The sequence below is a fragment of the Triturus cristatus genome, chromosome 5_1, assembly GCF_964204655.1.
Source record: "Triturus cristatus chromosome 5_1, aTriCri1.1, whole genome shotgun sequence".
NCBI classification, from domain to species: Eukaryota; Metazoa; Chordata; class Amphibia; order Caudata; family Salamandridae; genus Triturus; species Triturus cristatus.
In genome coordinates, this window is record NC_140587.1 from 708,322,735 (window position 1) to 708,338,244 (window position 15,510).

Here is a 15,510-nt window from a genome sequence, read left to right on the forward strand (position 1 = left end):
GAAAGTCATAAGTGCAGCAGTGGCTTTCTTGAAAGACAATGTCCTATTTCTGATGGCTGGCCCCCAGGACCCCTTTTCCTCGAGGACTATGCCCAGGTAAGAGAATATTTTAGTTGGGGCAAGTTCCTCCTTCCCAGCAAACAAGCGGCACACTCTTTTCTTGCTACTACCACAGGACATTACAAATGATTTGGAAACATTGAGTTTTAACCCCCTGTTGTCCATAAAGTTTAAGTAAGTGTCCAGAGCAGTTTGGAGACCTCTTTGCGTCCGGGACATAATCACTGCATCATCAGCGTATAGGAGGGACGCGATTTGGTGCTGATTGGCCTGAGGGGAGTCGCGTACTGCGGCAACTAAAACATTTTCTAGATCGTTAATATACAGGTTAAACAGGAGTGGGGCGAGTACACACCCTTGTCTCACGCCCCTTTTTACATGAAAAGGCTTAGTGCATTCACCATTTAAACCGTATCTAACCTTCGCCCTGGCACCGGCATACAACTGTCTTAGGAAGGAAATAAGTACTTCGTCAACCTTCATGTCGCTCAAGATCTGCCACAGTCGATTGTGAATGACACAATCGAAAGCAGCACTTAGGTCAACGAACACTACAAAGAGTTTACCTTCTTTGGCCTGGGTATATTTACCAAATAATGACGTAAAATTAAGAACCTGTTCCACGGTACCGCAGCCCTTACGAAAGCCGTATTGAACCGGCGATAAAATGTTGGACTCAGCGGCCCATAGTTGTAAACGATTCAGAATAACTCGCCCGGTGACTTTCAAAAAAGAATCCAGAAGGGATATGGGACGATAACAAGAGGGTTTATCCCGGTCCCCTTTTTTAAATATTGGTATGATTATAGAGTCTGCCCAGGTATCAATAAAGCCCCGCGCACAGCTAGCCTCTAGTACACGCGTAAGTAGAGGCGACCAGAGCCCCGGCTGGATTTTGAATAGATCAATTGGAACGCCATCTGCGCCTGGCGCTTTGTTACCTTTGCTCTGGGTGATTGCGTCAAAGATTTCATTAACGGTAGCGTCTAACTTAATCGGAACGAAATCTCCCGCCATTTGGCCCTGGGTAATAAACTTCATATCTACCAATTTGTCTTTCCCTCCTGGATTATAAACCTCGGCGAAAAAGTCTACCCAGGAATCTTCTGTGATGGCCACTTCCATTCTATCAGTTTCCCCTGTAGTAAAGAAAGGTGCCTTGACCGCCAGCCAAAAGGCAGAGCAATCCTTTTCCAAAGACGCATTATATAAACATTCCCACGCATCGTTCTTAATCGCGCATTTACGAGCCTTCCTAGCCTGGTTGTACACACGTCTAAGATAAATGATTTCAGTTTGATTCCTCGGAGTTTTCCCTAAGGCAATCTTTAAAGCAGTATGGGCCTTAGTACAGGCTGAATCAAACCACCCTTTTCTAGCTACTTTCCCCTCTTTAAAAGGACGTTGTAGGTCATCTTTAATAGTCTTTGTAATTATAGCAAAATAATCCAGAATGTCTAAATGAGATACTTCGTCCTGAAGGCAAACATTGATGGAAGTTAATGCTTGTTTAATTATGTTCCTGTTCATCACTTCTTGATTACACTTTGACCATCTAAGGGCATACCCATTCGTTCTATTTAGGGTGCAGTTGGTAGTCCAGGCCAGTTTCTCCACCGGAGTACGGACTGATTTACAGGGGAGCTGTATGCTAAAACTCAGTGGGAGATGATCACTCACCCCAAGTGTATGTGTGGCAAAATCGGTTAACCAGCTGGAGTGGGAGTTGGTAACGGTAACGAAGTCAATCAGCGTACTAAACCCTCTCCCCACATACGTCGAGCTGAACTCCACCGGGGGTCTACAGAGCAAATTAACAAAACCAAGATCGAATGATGCCATCATTTCATTGAATGAATCACCCCCGCTATTATGATCAAAATGTGGTTGATATTCTGATTTATATTTTTCCTGATCACCACAGCCACTCAAAAAATATTTACAGAGGTGGTGGTTGAAATCACCTCCCCAAATGATAATGGAATCCCTTGGGGATGAAACTAGCAAAGCCCCTAAATCCTTAATAAGAGTATTTATCATACCGTTAACTAGACCTTTCTCAATACTATTATACATGTTAACGATGAGCATCTCCACCATGGGAGTCACCCGGATTAGAATTATCTGATAGTAGTTACATTGGCCCACCATTTTTACTGACAAAGTCTCCATCAGGTTGGATAAATAGATAATCAGGCCACCTTTATTTCTCCCTGAAATGGAGGGACTAGCAGGTTGATGAAAAGTTCTGTAGCCGGTGATATGGATGGCTTCCAGGGACCAGGTCTCTTGCAGACATAATATGTCTATGTCCTTAATATAGTCAATCCATATGGGATTATCAGTCTTGGAACGGAGACCAGCTACGTTCCAGAAGGCAATCCTGGTTCCTTTATTTTTAACAGCCTCTGGTTGATCAGATAGTAAGGTTACCTTCTGTTCGTCACTTACACAGGCTATCACAATTGGTTCAAACAAATCAGTTGTGGCAGAATTAACAGCAGCCTCCGTAGTTGGGCGTCAGTCAACTCCTTCAAGTCCGCTCAAAACTGAGAAGCGATTGACCCCTTCAAAACTATGGTGGTGGCCGTCGTACCCACTCCACATCTGATAGTGTGAGGGAAAGGACCAATGGCTACAAAGGTAAATTAAAACACAGGTGGGGTAGATGGCTTGATGAATAAACATTTTCCAAAACATACATATTGATACTTTGACATGTTTTTGTGTTTTTTATTTCAATAAATGTAGTGTACCTGTGTTGATACTGTGCTATAGGTTATGTTGCAACATGTACGAAATTGGAATATTGTTTGGGGTTGGTGACTACCCACTTCAAGGAACAATCACAACCCTTTTAATGGAGAAACCTTAAACCTTAAAACCTGAGCCCAACTCCTGGTAACTATGGCACAGAGCAGAGATGCTTAACATTGGATAATGTGTAAAGTATTTATGCAGTACCAAAGTCGAAAGCAAACAAATAGAAATACATTCTTAATTTTCTGCCTGTAGCCCAACAGTATTATTTCTTGTATGTCTGGTAGTGTGTCACAGCTGTGACAGAGTGACAGGGGGAGTGACACCTCGGAGAAGTGAACACGGAGTTGCCTTGGAGGGTGCATCGACTATCGACCAAGAGCCAGAGAGCCAGGAGGTGGGATCCGGGCTGCCGAGGGCACTGGAGTCAAGGTGTGAGCAGGCAGCAGGCAGTGGCGGATCCAGGCAGCCCTTGAAGGGCAAACAAGATGTGTGGCCACGTCATCGAGAGGAGGCTGTAACAGTTGGAAGACTCCCCGCATCATGCCCTCCTTTGCTTTGCTGTCCTGCTTTGCCCCATAATGCCACACCTTGCTAAAAGGGTCCCCTCCATCCAGCTCCTGTGGCACTGGCCTGTATTGACCTCAGTTGCAGCACTGGCCCGAACCTCAGTCTGTCCACCCTGGAGCATGCAGGCGCGGCGTGGGGGGATGGGGTAGTGGTGTAGAAGGGGCCGGCTTAGGGACCGGTGTGGCTTGTGCCCCAACCCACCTGACCTGTGGCCCTTTCCCCAATCATTCCAGGGAGCCTGGAATGCCCAGAAAAGCCCAGAAAGCCATGAAGGGAAGGGGTGCAAATGTGCACCAGCATCAGAGACAGCACAAGAGACCAGAGGCCTCTGCCCAGTCTGCCATCAGAAAGCTTGGGAAAAGAAGACGAACATCTGAAATTGGAGGAGTGAGTAAGGGTGCAACACATTTGTTTTAAATAAGCAAACAAGTAGAGTGAGCAAGCCATCTCACTGCACCTTGATCACATTGCCTTAAAATTGCCCTTTCCCAAGGGCAAAAGGAAATATGTTTCTGAAAAATTGAAGCTATATTTCCTATGTCAATCCTGCTCAGTAAACTCTTAGCAATGAAGACACACTAAAGATCTTCTTGAATCTAGTATCCTGACTTAATTTTGGCCTCAAAACATACAAAATCCTGCATGTGCATGGAAGGCCTAAGCCTGAAATTGACATTGAGACACAGAGACTGGTTCTAATATCACAAAGAAGCGTTCCCTTAGCTGGGCATGAACCTATTGTCTGTGTCACTGACCCTATACAGGACAGTGTACAGTTTTTTGAATGATCAGTAGTTGAATAGTCTTTTTTTACCTGTTCAGGGATCTAAGTGCAATAACTACAGGCCATCTCAGGGACCTTTCATTCATGTGTCACAATTAGATTGTGCACTGACATTCCTCTGCAAATGTCGAGTGCATGTGCATGTAGGGTGTATGGTAACAGGGGTCATGTTGTTTTTGTCCGTCTATATATGTTGTAACGAGTGGGATCCATTCTGTATTGCTCCAGGTTGGACATGTCATAAGATGGATGGGTTGTAAAACAACCCGCAGACACTGAGATGATTGCCAGCATTCCTAAGGAAGAGGGTGTAACTCTTGACACAGAGGGATGGAGGCAGGACCTGCCTTTAGAATCTCTATGTGATCATTTCACCAATGGATATTTGCTTAGTCTGTCCTAAGCACAAACTGACATTTTATAAATGGTGGGGGGACGGGGTGAATCAGTAGAGACGGTTGCTAGAGAAGAGGTTTGTTCTGGGGTAATTTAAGGGTGCCCGGTTTTCCTTTCAATTACCTATCCTGGAAGGTTGATTAGATTCAGGTGCAGAGCTTCACAAATAGTGTGTTCATGTTGTGGGTACTCCTGCCAGCATCAGCACTACTGCTGTGAAGAGCCATCACCTTGCACAAAGAACCTTTCTTCACTGCTCAGGAAAAAGAAGCTATGAAAAACCATGACAAACCAGTTTCTAAACCTGATAGTAGATCCACATCCCCGTCTGAAAACATCATATAAAAGAGGGTCCCAAACTTCCCCACTGTGGTCCAGTTGGAGCTGCATTACTGCACACTCTCTTTTCCACAATGGGCATTGCCAATAGATAGTCTTACAAAGGTGAGGGGACATCGCCTAGTTTCTGCAAGTTTTGCTGTGAGAACTCTGAGTCTGCCAAGAACATTTGGTGTCTGGGTGCCCGTTGAAGAGAATTCAGCTGCAGAGCTAGGTGTGAGGAGAGAACCAGAGAGAGTAGAGGAAAGAGAGAAGAATGCCGATAATACCCGTGAAGTACCCATGGTCTCCTGGTTTCCCTCTCTGGCTGCTGAGTCAAATCCGGCTCAGGAGAGGTCATGTCTGATCTGCAGTGTCAACCGCTGATTAAAGACTGCCCGATTCAGAGATAACTGTGGAGAAAGATACAGATTTACTTGGCAGACTCTACCTTTATTGCACTTCACTGATCACACCAGCTCTTTGAACCAAAGGAAAAAGATATTTCCAACGCAACTACTAGAGTACACTGACTGAGATAACTTCATGGAGCCATGCCTGGTGGTCAACAACAAAGAACAGGAGGCTAGATTACCTACACTAGCCTTTTTCGTAGCAGAACTGCTTACCCCTGCCCCACAGCAGATACACACATGGTACATCCACGTGCACACCACATCATGTAATTCTACACTTCTGGCTAACAGAGTTTGGTGGAATGACTTATCGAACACTGCTTGCTCCATGTGTACCGTAGTAAGTCGTGTCGTGAGGATGCAGAGCTATAGCAGGACTGGCTCCAGGACACACGTGTCAAACAATCTCAACCAACACTGTATTGTGGCCGAGTAATACTGCCTGCCATGTGCCCCCCCAAACAGGGTCTGACACTTGCCAGCTGCAAAATGTTTCTTTTATTTATTTATTTATTTGCAATTTTATATAGGGCTGACATGACCCAAAGGCATCAGAGCGATTTACAACAGTAGCATGACAAAAGGATACAGCAAGTTACAGTTACAGTAATTAGGTTCAAACATTGCATTGGTAGCTGCGACCAGGACAAAAGCAGCCGTTGGACAGGGACGTACAAGGTTCAAGCATTGATTAAGATGGTGGGGACAACATGCAATGAAGGTAGTTCGTCTCCTGGATAGAGTACTTAGGTATGGTTGAGGGTGACTATCTCAAAATGTGACATGAGGGAATTCATTACTGGCGGTGCAACATCGAAACCCTGCTTCCTCCTTGCGACGTCATCAGTCTTGACAAGAGTCCGGTATACAAATGACACATTTTGAAGGAGCTAAAGAGCAATTTGAACTAAAACTAAAGTCTGCAAATATAAACTAAATCTAAAAGCGACAAATCCATACAATTTTTCAGATGGAACAATAACCGAGCGAATACAAGCACTGATGAGCAGCATCTGTAAATACTCCTCTCTGAACTGAGGCCCAGGCGACACATGATAAACAATAGAACCGAAAGCACCAGTCTGCTCATTCTGTGGGGCTGCACCTTATTTCAGAGGAATGAAGGGTACAGCCCACAGTCGTTCTCGGTGCAATAACAGAGTGCAGGGCATCACGCTGGAGGGAGCCTGCCAGGAGTCATTTGTAGCAAGCGTGGATCCATGCTGTGCCTGGCCAAGGAGCGGGAGGAACGTCTGCTGCGCTCAGAATGGTTTTTGCAATAAGTGCTTAATGAACAAACACAAAATAAATGCAATGCCTTTTATCCCCAGTCAGCCACAACAGTTGTTAAACTGTTTTCTGCATCAATGGATATTGTAGAGCCCATGAAAAGCCAGGATTTTTCATCAGAGAAGTAAAATGTCAAGGGTGGAGTATGTTATCTAAAACTTGGGACGGTTGCGAGGATGCGCCGACGCTACCTCCCTACGTCCCGGTAGCAAAGAAAGTGAAGACGGTCTGTGACGTTGACGTTGAAGCAGCGCCGGCATAAAGCACAGTGTCCGCTCTCAGAGTGGCCGTGGCGCGCGCAGCGGCAGCAGGCACGTTCTAGCACCACGTAGGCCCCTGCAGGCGCACAGGCGCCCCGCCCTTCAGGGGCGCCCAATTCAGTCTATGGATATTAGTGAGATATGGGAGATTCAGGGCAGTTTGTTAGAGACACTCATCATATGGCGTTACACTGCTGAGTAAAACGGAAAGGACATCAGAAGGCAGCTGTTGAGATGAAAATTATATAGATGATGACAATATAATACTAAAGAATTATATTATACAGATATATATGCCTAAAATGTTGTGTTCTGTCAAAGATTTCCCATATAAACCCTTCTTGTGTAAAATATTCCCACAATATTAGATTTTCTTCGGCAGTGCGACCCCACCTTTTTACTCATCCATGGTTACCCAGATACACAGGCAGGTTGGAGATTCAACCAGTAAACAGTGCCCAAGAAGACATAGGGGCAAATGTAAAAGGGGATTGTGTCACAGGAGCGTCGCTTTTACCGACGTTCCTGTGGCGCAGTGCCCTGCTCCATATTTACAAGAAAGCGTTAAGCCACTTTTTTTGACTTAACACCACTTTACAGATATGTTACCTTTTCACACAGCGTGAAAGCGGCGTGCAATGGGTGTTGCTGTTGGTGTTCCACCGCAACACCCCCTGCTTTTTGATGCAGTCCCAGATTTACAAAGATGTGTAAATCTGAGGCCGCTCCAAAAAAAACACACCATGTTATAGCAGACGTTAGAATAGCACAACTAGGAGAAATCTTTTATTCCTCCTCCTTTTTGCTTTTTCTGTGTGTGCTGCATTGTGCAGCACACAAAGAAAGAGCAAAACTCCATTAAAGATTGTTGATGTGCAGGAAGGTGTCCCTTCCCGCACATAAACAGTCATTAAATAATGGCGAGTTGTAACTTCTATGTGTACTGCTGCATGCATCACACATAGAAGTAATACATCACCATTATTGATTGTTTATGTGCAGGAAGGGACACCTTTCTGCACATAAACAATCACTCCCTGCAACGCAGTCAAGGGTGTCTGTGTTGGCACTAGGCAGCTATTTTTAGCACTAGGGAAAACACAGGGGTGCGCCGTATTGTAAATATGGCGCATCCTGCGTTTTGGAAATGGCAGAGGGCTGTGCTGCAAATTTTGCCGCAGCTCAGTGCGCTGCCATTTCCTTGTAAATATTCCCATTAGATCTGACGCACTGCGCTATAATGCTAGTCTAGCCAAACCTTTGTTGGTACCTTTGGCCAGAGGATGTCAAAGTTCTGGTGTGAAGACTTTTGGTTTGGTTGTATGGTGTTAAGGAGTCAAGGAAGCAATGGGTCGAATAGGTGTAACTAAAATGCAATGTCTGTCAAGGCGAGGTTGAACTTTGCAGGTACTTCATCTTGTATATGTTGAATCTCGGGCAAAATAGCGCCCATTGACGTGCTGCTGCCAAAGCAGTAAGCTTCAACTGTTCATGAGCTTCTTGCGGCCATGAATCTCTCTGCATTCAGTAGTTCTCATTTGAATGAGACTCCTTTGCGATGTGGAAGTTATGGAACGCTAAAAGATACGAAAAGGTAAAGGCAGTTTTACCCCAAATCAGTTCAGATGCATTCTTCGTGACAGGTTCTACTGAGCTCAATCGTTTCAGTGGAGTTTATCTGTGGTCAGCAGTTTCCTCTTGGCTTTTAGGATCTCAGTTCCTCAACATCCTAGGTTTCAGAAACAAGGCCCTCATAGAGGGCAGTTTTTTTGTTTTTTTTACAGAGTTTTATATAGCACGAACTTGACCCAGTATCTGGTATCAGAGCGCTTTACATAGCACCAGTTGCGTTACATGAGGACACATTCATTTTTGTTAGGCACGGGGAGATTAAGTGATTTGTCCAGAATCACAGGATGTTGCTGCATCCTTGTCGAGACTGAAACCCAGTTCCCCAGATTCGAGGTCGACCGCCCTAGCCGTTAGGCCAACTCCTCCCCTCAAGTTTACAATCAGGGGTATGTCTAATATCCCTATGAGTTTTTTATTTATTTATTTATTTCATGCGTTTTTATATAGCGCGGACTTTACCCGAAGGTGTCAGAGCGCTTCACAATAGCAGCAGTAATGATACATACGGAGCAAAAATACAAGTGAGCATGTTACAAAATCAAATGGTACGTTACATGAGGCAATAGTAACAATTGTGCAAGTATCAAGGGCAAACAAAATACAAGAGGTAGCAAACGATACGTTACAAACGGAAAAAGTGCTGTGTGCAGGTTACAAGAGCATACAAAGTACACGTAGAGGTAAAAAGAAAAAAAAATTGCAATAAATGGCCGACACTCAGAACACTAAAACAAAAGTTACGTTACATGAGGCAGTGGTGGCCGTGGTGCATGTATCAAAAGCAAACAAAATACAAGAGCTAGCATACGATACGTTACAAAAGGAGAAAGTGACATGTGTGCAAGTTACAAAAGCGAAAGTAAAAGTATAATACTGCAATATATGGCGGACACTCCTAACACAAAACACACTGAGAAGGCACTTCTATAGGCATGGAGAACAGAATTTCCTATAATGGAAGGACTTCCTTCAGAAAATATAGGGCGTGAATTAAATTTGGAAGTGTCTTTGAAGGAGGAGAGATTTGAGGTCAGTTTTGAAGGCCTGGGAAGAGGTGGTGGTCCGGAGCTGAGGCGGAAGTGAGTTCCAAATTCTCACCGCGTTTCCTGAAAAGGATTGGGCCATCGATCTTTCCTTCTTGAAAGTGGGAGGTTCAAGCAATACATTTTCTGCATTCCGTGATGGTCTCGAGCCACCAGAGAGTTTCAGTTTATCCACCAGGTAGTGAGGGGAGGATGAGTGCAAGGCTTTGTGGGTGATACAGGCAGTCTTGTAGATAGATCTTGCCTCTATGGGAAGCCAACGGAGGGTGGATAAAATGGGTGTGATGTGGTCGCTTCTTTTGGCCCCATATATGAAGCGAGCTGCTGAATGGAGAACAGGCTTCAGGGGGGACAGGTGGGATTTGGGGAGGCCAGTAAGAAGAGAATTGCAGTAGTCAAATCTGGAGAGAACCAGCGATTGGACCAGGGTTTTAAGGTCGTGCTCCGGGAAGAAGCGACAAATCCCCCAAAGAAGGCGCAGTTGGTATCGAGCAGACTTTGCAATGGAATCGATGTGGGAGAGTAGATTGAGTTTTTTGTCGAGTATGACGCCAAGGGATTTTGCGCTCTCGACAATGATGGGTTTATTGTTCAGTAGATTAATCTGATCCATCCATGATTGCACTGGGGAGGAGAGAGTGAGGAGGAGAGGAGGAGGAATTCAGTTTTGGAGGTATTCAGGACCAGTTGATGAGTTAACATCCAGTTTTGAATGGAGTCGAGAGTAGAGCTAAGGAGGGAGAGATCGTGAGTGGAGGCCACCTTGAGGTAGATTTGAGTATCGTCCTCATATAGATGATAGTGGATCCCGGATTTACTCAGGAGATTTCCCAACGGTTCTAAATAGAGATTGAACAGTGTGGGTGCAAGTATAGAGCCTTGAGGGACACCTTGACCGACCGCTAAAGGAGATGAAAGACTGTTCGCTATTTTGATCATTTGGGATCTATCAGAGAGGAAGGAGGCAAACCATTTGAGCACAGTGCCCTCCATGCCCATTCTCTGTTGCAGAGTGTTAAGTTAAGGAGAGTATTGTGATTGACAGTGTCAAAGGCTGCAGAAAGGTCAAGAAGAATTAGAAGACAAGACTCCCCTGAATCGGGGGGAGGAGCCTAGCGCGCAACCAAGATGGCCGCGTAGGTGCGAGGCTCCCGAGGACCTCCGCAACCTCCTACGATTATCCTGAAATTATCCTGTCCTGGATGAGGGGACTATGTTGGTGAACCCGAGCTGAGGTGGCACCCGTTTTCCGCTTCCGAATCGGACCTCGGACACCGGAGTGAGCACCGATTGAGGTTTGCGGCCTTCCCCTCGCCAGACCCCGGATTTGCGCTGTGGGGTGATCCAGTGACAAAGTGAACAACAGCGGCAGGCAGGGCCTGGCGACTCGCGTACCCCGCACTTTCGCTTTCGCTTTCGCACCACCTTGTCGTTTCTGCGAGGTTGGGTCGCGGAGCCCTTGGTGTTGGTGTGGTGTGGCCTTGCTGGGAGATTCTGCCTGCCTGCCGGCTGTGATCCACCCCACTGCTCTGAGGGGGCCCCCCCGGAGCTCGTGGCCCTGCTTTCCTGCCCTACACGACGTGGCTGGTGCGACTGGGAGACTGGTGGCCATGGCCACGAAACAAGATGGAGACCGGGCAAAGACCAAATCGACCCGGCGTGGCGCCGTCCATCAGGCCAACAGTATGGACCGCTATACCCTCCAGAAGGGATCTCCAGATGGACCGCGCAAGTCCCCTGAGAGCCCTCCTGATGCCCCAGACCTGCCCGCAGATCTGACTCTGCGAGATGTCATGGGCGCCATTGCCGAGATGAAGGCCTCGGTGGGCCAGCGGTTTGATACACTGGCGCAGAAGATTGACTCGGTCCTTGTGGATGTTGGCCTGGTGAGGGCCGATCTTTCCAAAACCAACGACCGAGTAGATTCTTTGGCCCACACCGCATCGGGCCTAACGACAGATGTGGCGGCCTTGCAAACAGAGGTGCGACGGCTTAGTCAGGCGAGTGCGCTGATGGATCGACGCCTGGAGGACTCCGAGAGTCGGGCACGGAGGAACAACGTCCGCATTATTGGGGTGCCCGAGGGACGCGAGGAGGCGGCGGTGGATCTCTTTGTGGAGGACCTGATTGCTACCCATCTCCAGCCACGGGGGCTGAGCAAATTCTTCGCTGTGGAAAGGGCCCACAGGGTTCCCGGGGGAAGGCCGAAGGTCGGAGCCCCTCCGAGACCTCTCATCGCCCGGATTTTCAATTTTCGGGATAGAGACGCTATCCTGCAAGCCTCCAGACTGCATGGACCGGTCAAGCTCGACAATATGGAGGTTAATTTTTATCCTGATTTCACCCCAGCGGTCCAGAAGCAAAGACTGAGCTTTCTAGGCGTCAAACGCCGTCTTCGGGACCTAAACCTCAAATACGCTATGCTTTTCCCGGCCAAGCTGCGGGTGGAGGTGGATGGTCGCACTCACTTCTTTGATCGTCCTGAAGCGGCCGGGGACTGGCTGGATACTCTGCCCGGGGATCGTGATCGGGGGGGCGGGGGGGGGGCGGCGGGGGGAGACGGCACGCTGGATCGGGACTGAGGATCTAATATTGGGCCTCACTCTGGACGAAAATGTTGCCACTTTTGATTCTGCGTCAGTTCTTGTAAGTTCCCCTCCTATGGAGGTTGTGTTGGGTCTATTGGGGGTTCTCCCTCCTCCTCTAGGGGGTTTAGTTAGTCTAACTATATATGGGGCGACAGGCACACTGCACATTGGGGGGGCTGTTTGGGCTCATGCAGGGGTGCAGGGAGGGGGGAGTTCTGTTGGGGTGGGTGGGTGGGGATGGGGTGTTGTTCGTTTTTATCACAAGGCAAACGTATTTTTGTGTTAGTTCTAAAGTGCTCTCCGGGGGACGAATGATGGCTTCTGTACATGATGGGGGGTAGGGAACTAACTTTGTTGTCTTGGAAATAAACATCCATACATTTAATAAAACACTGACCCAGAGTGAAAAGATTTCAAAGATAGAAGATTTAGCATTTCTTCCATTGAAGGGGAAAGTAAATTTGAAGACTGCTGACCACATCTTCTTTCTTCTTGAAGACTATGGCCTTGACCCCAATAATATTCCAGACCAGCCACTGGATGTCTTCTTTGGCCGATGGATCGCTGACGGACAGCGAGAGCTTATAAATTCTTACAGTGTTAAAAAGAGGCACTTTATTGGAAACACAAGCATGGACGCATGCCTTGCTTTCATTATGGCAAATCATGCAAAGGTGAAAGAGAATCATCTGGTGTATGATCCATTTGTCGGAACAGGTGGCCTTCTCCTGTCCTCAGCACACTTTGGAGCCTACGTATGCGGCACAGATATTGATTACAACACTGTCCATGGAATAGGAAAAGCAAGTCGGAAAAACCAGAAATGGAGAGGACCAGATGAAAATATCCGAGCCAATCTTCGCCAGTATGGATTAGAAAAGTACTACCTTGATGTATTTGTTTCGGATGCTTCTAAATCCATATGGAGGAGAAACATGTGGTTCGATGCAATCATCACAGATCCCCCATACGGAATAAGGGAGGCAACAAGAAAAACAGGTTCACAAAAAGAAATTATAAAAACAGAAACATGTCAGGACAGCCACATCCCTGTCTCGTCAAATTACCACCTGAGCGACATTTTTTCTGACCTTTTACATTTTTCTGCGGAGTATCTTACCAGAGGTGGAAGATTAGTCTACTGGCTACCCGTCTACAGACCAGAATACACAGAAGAGATTATACCGCGGCACCCTTGCTTGAAGCTTATTAGCAACTGTGAACAGACACTTTCCAGTCACACATCCAGGCGTTTGATAACAATGGAGAAAGTAAAGGAATTCGAGGATGAAGACCAGCATGCCCACCTCACGGATTACCAATACCAGCAATATAAAGGTCACAACTCATTCCGGGAGAAGTATTTCAGTGGTGTAACTAAGAGGATCGCGAAAGAAGAGCGAGAAAACCACACCTAAGCAAATGAATAACTGGAGTTTCATAAATTCTCTAAAGAGACTGTTTCGCCTTTGAACTGAATGCTGCAGACAGAAATCGTTTACGTCCAGAGGGAGAATCGCCAAAGCCACCACTAAACCTATGGAAACTGTTACTAATCAAGAGCATACATCCCAAACAGACATTATACATCAGGGAAGGAGAGGAACTGTGATTCCATCCCATTTGAAATAGCACATCATCTCATTTAGCTGTATTCCTTTTTCTTGGTCTCGCAGGCCGCTGTGATAACATGTACTGTATTGAGATAGCATTTGGTCAACGACTTGCCCCACTTTTCAAATCTTAAAAATAGCTGGACCAAAAATGAAACTCGCTTCGCAGGACAGCTTGTTTTTTACTCTTTTGTTCATAAACTATTTTATTGTAAATAAATCTTTTGAGTTTTACTTAGGTGTTTAAAAAAAAAAAAAAAAAAAAAAAAAAAAAAAGACTCCCCTGAATCGAGTATCCGCAGTGCGTCATCAAACACTAGCAGCAGGGCTGTTTCAGTGCTGCAGTTTTGAATGAAGCCGGACTGGAAGTTGTTCAGAAGATCATTGTCCTTGATATGGCGAGAGAGTTGTTTCGCTACACATTTTTCTGTGATTTTCGCAAGAAAGGGTAGGTTAGTGATGGGACGGTAGTTGTTAGGGTCGTTCGCATCAGCGGTGGGTTTTTTAAGCAGAGGGGTGACCTGCCCAGTTTTGAAGGAAACAGGAAGGGAGCCTTGACTGAGGGAGAGGTTGACCAGAGTGGTCCAATAGGAGAGAGAATGGGTATAGAAGTCAATGGCAATGGCACTAGGGATGGGGTCAAGAGAATGGTTAGAGGGCTTTGTATCGAGGATGCATTTAAGGAGGGCATCATCAGAGATGGGGTCAATGTTTTGCCAAATGGTTAAGGATTTGCGCTCCTCTGTAGGGGTAGGATGAATGACCTCATCTACAAGTGATTTCACCTTTTCATCAAAGAATATAGCGAATTCCGCTGCTTTCTTTGTGGAATCCTTCAATTTGGAGGTTGGGGGAGAGCTGTTTGGGTTCTTGATGAGGTCGAATAGTTTTTTGGGTCTATTTTTGGCTGAGTCAAGGAGGGATTTGAAGTGCGACGCTTTTCCAAAGAAGATGTGCTTGTGGTACTTGGATCTTGCTGAACGAAGCGTGGCCAGATTTTCGGTGGAGGGCGCTTGTCTCCATTGTTTCTCAAGGACTCTTAGGTACTTCCTTTCTTCATAGAGGGATTTGTTGAACCAAGGTGCTGAGGGAGTGGGCCTTTTCTTTTTGCTTTGGAGAGGAGCGACATTATTGATTTCGACTGCAAGGACTGTGAGGCATTGGGAGGTGAGTTCGTTAACATCTAGGTCCGGGTCTAGCCTTGGAAGTGATAGCAAAGCAGAATCACAGAGGGTACTGAGGTCAATGTTTTTAGTGTCACGGAACCAGGAAGTAGCCCTCTTAGGCTGGCCGAGAGTTATAGAGTGTGATAGCTGAAGAGAGAATGGGATGAGGAGGTGGTCAGACCAGTCTACATGAATAGGGGTAGCGATGGTCAGCAAGCCTGCTTTAGAAATGACAAGGTCCAGGGTTGAGCCCTTAGAGTGTGTTGTTTCAGTGCAGTGTTGGATAAGATCGTTTGCAGAGAGGAAGGTGGCCAGTAAGCTCGCATAGGTGTCTTGAGGCGAGCACCAGTGGACATTGTGACAAACGTAGCTTCCGAGGACTGGAACCAAGCCCGGGAAGCATAATATCACCTATGAGGAAGAAACAGTCTTTCCAGTGTTCTGACAGGCAAAAGACAGTTCACTTGCTGCAGACAGGGAATCTTTGCTTTTGTTCTTGATTCAAGTAGACTACAATGGGTCTTTAAATATGAAACTGTAATGATATTGGGAGCTGTCCATACTCCAGTACTTACAAATCCTAGTACTCCTAACTCTCCCATTTACTACTGCCT

General features: G+C 46.4%; 1 pseudogene; it reads left to right on the forward strand.

Annotated features, from left to right (window-relative positions):
• Nucleotides 1-13,962, forward strand: part of LOC146831391 (tRNA (guanine(10)-N(2))-methyltransferase TRMT11 pseudogene) — a 63,094-nt pseudogene extending 49,132 nt beyond the window's left edge.
• Nucleotides 13,963-15,510: the final 1,548 nt, after the last annotated feature.